The sequence below is a fragment of the Juglans regia genome, chromosome 15 (genome assembly GCF_001411555.2).
Source record: "Juglans regia cultivar Chandler chromosome 15, Walnut 2.0, whole genome shotgun sequence".
Lineage (NCBI taxonomy): Eukaryota > Viridiplantae > Streptophyta > Magnoliopsida > Fagales > Juglandaceae > Juglans > Juglans regia.
The window spans coordinates 5609228-5613773 of NC_049915.1; the positions used below are offsets into that span (position 1 = coordinate 5609228).

General features: G+C 32.7%; 1 pseudogene; it reads right to left on the reverse strand.

The window, feature by feature from the left end:
- Positions 1-4029: 4029 nt before the first annotated feature.
- Positions 4030-4148, reverse strand: LOC118344768 (annotated as a pseudogene).
- Positions 4149-4546: the final 398 nt, after the last annotated feature.

The following is a 4546-nucleotide window of genomic DNA, read 5'->3' on the forward strand; positions in this document are numbered from 1 at the left end:
TATAGTGTGTCTGGTAACAAGTTAGTATATAAATGTAGTAGCTAGCTAAGTTTCAACTTCACATGATGTAAGAACCAAGAGGCGGCCAGCTCCTTGTGTACTGCAAGGTTCAGTACTGCTTGTATGTGTTTCGGTTCAGTACTGCTTGTATGCATTTTATATGATGAAGTACTAGTGCTTGTTTGTGTTATAATTAGCTTGTTATTTTCAATATTTCTTCTATATATATAGTTTTAGTATTTACCGAATGGGAAGATTACTATAAGTTTAACAGATTCCAAGAAATTTTCCGTATTAATTTTAAACTTGCTACAATTGGATCCTTTTGGGGATCGACTCGTCTCTAATTAATACTTCTTGTCTATAATGCTTTTGGTGGATTTGCTAAAAAATAGGTGGAGTCGGAAAGTGAGATGATTATTTAACAAAGTAGAAACGTGGTAAGCAGGGCTAGCTATTGAGTCGAGCACTGAAACTTTAAATTTTCACAGAAATTATGTAGGATTGTTGCGCTTGAGAAACCAAACTAAACTACAAATATATATGAGAATTATGATCTTTAGATTGCTACGTGACATGAATTGGGATATCACTACAACAAATAGTGGTTTTTGGGACAATTTTTTTCCACGAATACTATTTGTTAGCAAATAATTACGTTTTGTCACCAAAATCACGTTGTCAAAAAATTCTTATCGCAACCAATTATATTGAACCATTTTATTTGTCACGATTTACAATTTGTGAAAATTAAAGACTTTTTCCTACAAAATTAAGCTTATCAAAAAAAGTTTAGTGATAATATTTTTTTACGGTGATATATGCATTCATTAGTGACGGAATTGGTTGGTAACAAAAAATTTGACAGTTCTCACGAATATTATTTGGTAGCAAGTAATTACGTTTTGCCGACAAATTCTCATCGTCAGAAAAGTATCGCCGTAAATAATTATATTGGACCATTTTCCATTTGTCACGAGTTAAAATTTGTGAAAATTAAATACTTTTTCCCACAAATTAAGATCATCAGAGAAAGTTTCCACAATATAATTTATTACGATGACATATGCATTCATTAGTGACGGAATTGGTTGGTAACAAAAAACTTACAGTTCTCATGAATACTATTTGGTAGCAAATAATTACGTTTTGCCTCCAAATTCACGTCATTAGAAAAGTCTCACCGCAAATTATTATATTGGACCATTTTCCATTTGTCACAAGTTAAAATCTGTGAAAATTAAAGATTTTTTCCCACAAATTAAGATCATCAGAAAAAGTTTCCACAATATATTTTATTACGATGACATATGCATTCATTAGTGACAAATTGGTTGGTAACAAAAAAATTTACAATTCCCACGAATACTATTTGTAGCAAATAATTACATTTTGCCATCAAATTCACATCGTCACAAAATGTCCGAAAATATTTTAAATAGGGTATTTTTAGGGTTGTTGAACCAAGCCTGATTTTTAAGTAAGGGTGAGTTTGGTTACCAAACTCATCTCAACTCATCATTACAACTTTTTCAAATCCCAATACAAAATATAATAAACAATTCAATTTTTTCAAATTACAAAATAATAATAATATTAAAAAATAATATTCTAACAATATTTTATCATCTTAACTCAACTCAACTCAACTCACTTCAACATCCAAACACAACCTAAATCTCTTTGTATTTTTGTAACAACCAAAAATAATATATAGTTATAAAAAATCATTTTATTTAAATGATTTCATCTATTAAGAATATTATGTGATATGCATTATTTTAATTTATGTTAAAAATGCTATTTAATTAAATGGTTTAATTCTTTTAAAAATATTTTGTAACACTCAAATCCTACTACGTAGGTCTTTACGTCATTTATTATTATTTTAAGTCAATATTTTGGGATAAGGATTTTTATTATTTTATTATTTATTTTAAGAAGTGTGTGCTTTTATTTTTATGAAGGTCATTAAAAATAATTTAAGAGTATGTTTTAAGACCTTATAATATTCTTTTTTTAAGCCCTCTACTTTTTATCTAGGAAGTGACCAAACTTGCTCAACCATGGAATGGGTAGGTGAGAAAATGCTTAATCCCCACCTTCCATCCCTTAGATTGTTAGAGCATTGGCAATGGCCTAGCCATTGCCAAATCCAAATTTTAGCTAAAAGTACAAGTTTTGACTATAACTTTAACTTTTGGCTAGGTATGTTCACATTGGACTAGCCATCTTAAAGTCAAATTAATAATATTATATTATATATTTTAATAATATTTTATATATTTTTTTATATTTTACAAATACACTTCATATATTAATTAATAATTTACATTTTACTTAAAATTATTGTTTCCCACCTATTTGTTTCCTCAACCTAATATTAATTAACATTTCATACTAATATTAACCAAATTTTTTTAACCACATCCATTATAATATCACTTCCAATAAAATTGCAAGAGTAATCAAATCTCACAATGAATCATGCGGACATCAAAATTGTGTGAGAGAGAGATAGAGACCTGATGAACAAAGGCATTCAAAATTTAGCAACACAATCCCATAAATAGTCCACCAACACAGTCTCATATCCATATCCATAAAAGTTACCAAAACTGTCCACAAATTACCAACAAAGATAATTTCCACAGTCCACGAATTTAGTTGCTACCCAGCCACATATTTATCCAGCCCACATGTGGCTGGGCAGCCACTAATTCTCAAAAAAATTAGTTCTATAAATATTACAAGTTAGATATCTACATAGTAAGGTGTCGAATGAGAGTTAGATCTACCTCCGGAATGGGACTTCGACTCCTCAAAAATTGCAACTTGAATATTACGAAAATATTCTTGTTGCATGGCATTCATGCCACGTAGATCTAGCATCATCATCTTGCCTTCAAATTTCTTCTTCTCTAGTTCAAACTTCTTCTTCTTTAGTTCAAATATTTTCTCACTTTTTTCGTCTGCCTTGAGTTGAGCATTTCTCCGCTCTTCCATGGTCGTGGCTCTATCCTCGGTCATTTTAGCTAAAGAAATGCTGATCTCAGACTCTTTGCCTTCCATCGACTTCCGCTTCCTCTCCCTTTCTTTCTCAATTTTTTTGCCTTGAGGTCTCTCAGCAAAGACCTCTATGTTCTCCTCCACCGTGTCAAGAGCAGCTTCACCTTGTGGCCTTCTCCTCGTCCCAAGGGTGGAGATGTGTTGTTGCCATTTTTGTTGGTGTCTTAGAAGACACCAATAGTGCTCCATTGTAAAGTTACTTTTCTCTATCTCTTTATACATAATTTTTTCCTTCTCAATCTACAAATACATAGGAATATTGTTAGTTCATAAATCAGTCCTACATGTTTGTGAAAATTAAAGGAAAATGTTACATACCTTATCTTGCTCCGTTGCACCACTCGGATGCAGTGACTCTACTTGTGCTAAAAATGCACAAAACTTATTTGTGCATTTCTGAATCGAGGACCACCGATTCATCAAAGAAACTACAGAACGGTTCACATTGTTCTGTTTTTTATATTCATGATAAAATTCTGAAATTCTTTCCCACATTTGAGTGGACTTTTGATCAGTACCCTTTATTGCATCGATACTAATGTTAAGCCAAGCTGATACGAGGAGGTTATCCTCCTCTGCAGTGAAAAATGCACCCCTTTGAACTTTTTTTGGAGGTTGCCTCTTTTCACCGTCATTGAATGTTGCTTGGAGCACAACATTAGAATGTTGCGTTGGGGTGCTATTACAACCCTCTCCTCCACTTTGTAATAGAGTGGTGAAGAAGGGATCATCATCAATTTGTGTGCCCATCCTTGAAAAATATTACATTTTCAAGGAGTTAGAAATATGTAGAAAAATATTACATCATCAATTTGTTTGGATAAGCTGGTTTGCAAAGAAAAACAGAAACACAAATCAACTTCTTGTTCTGTTTTGTAAAGAAAAACAGCAACTTTGCATTGAAAGAAAACTTTGTTTTTGGTTGTGGAGTCAGAAAAGTGGCTTAACGATAATAATCAATAATATATGTGGTGTTTTCTGGGATCAAATGGCATTGAAAGAAACCATCAATCGGGATAGCCACAAACGTTATATGTAGCGTCCAAGCCATTACCCACAAACATATACTACTACATAGACACATAAATACACCCTAAAGCATGCTTACATGAAAGGAGAGAGCAAACAATTACAGCAAAGTGATAGAAAACAATAACAGAAAAATATATTTACTACATGTAGGCATTGGGATCATTTGAAAACAGTTCTCCTACTTTTATGTGGATGACATTTATGTACTAAAACTCTCAATTTGTACCACTTGAAAAGTCATGAAAATTTCCCAAAACACTCTCCTTTTATAGACAGATGCAGAAATCCAAATCATCCCAGTTGCTATACATGACCTCACATTGTCAGAGCATTGGACATGGAAGGGGGCGTGCTTGGTGTGAGCCTGGGCACCAGATCTTGTTCCTCTGACCTAGTCTAGGGTCGGTGTTGCTCCCCATAGTGGGAGTACTAGTCAGCAACCGAT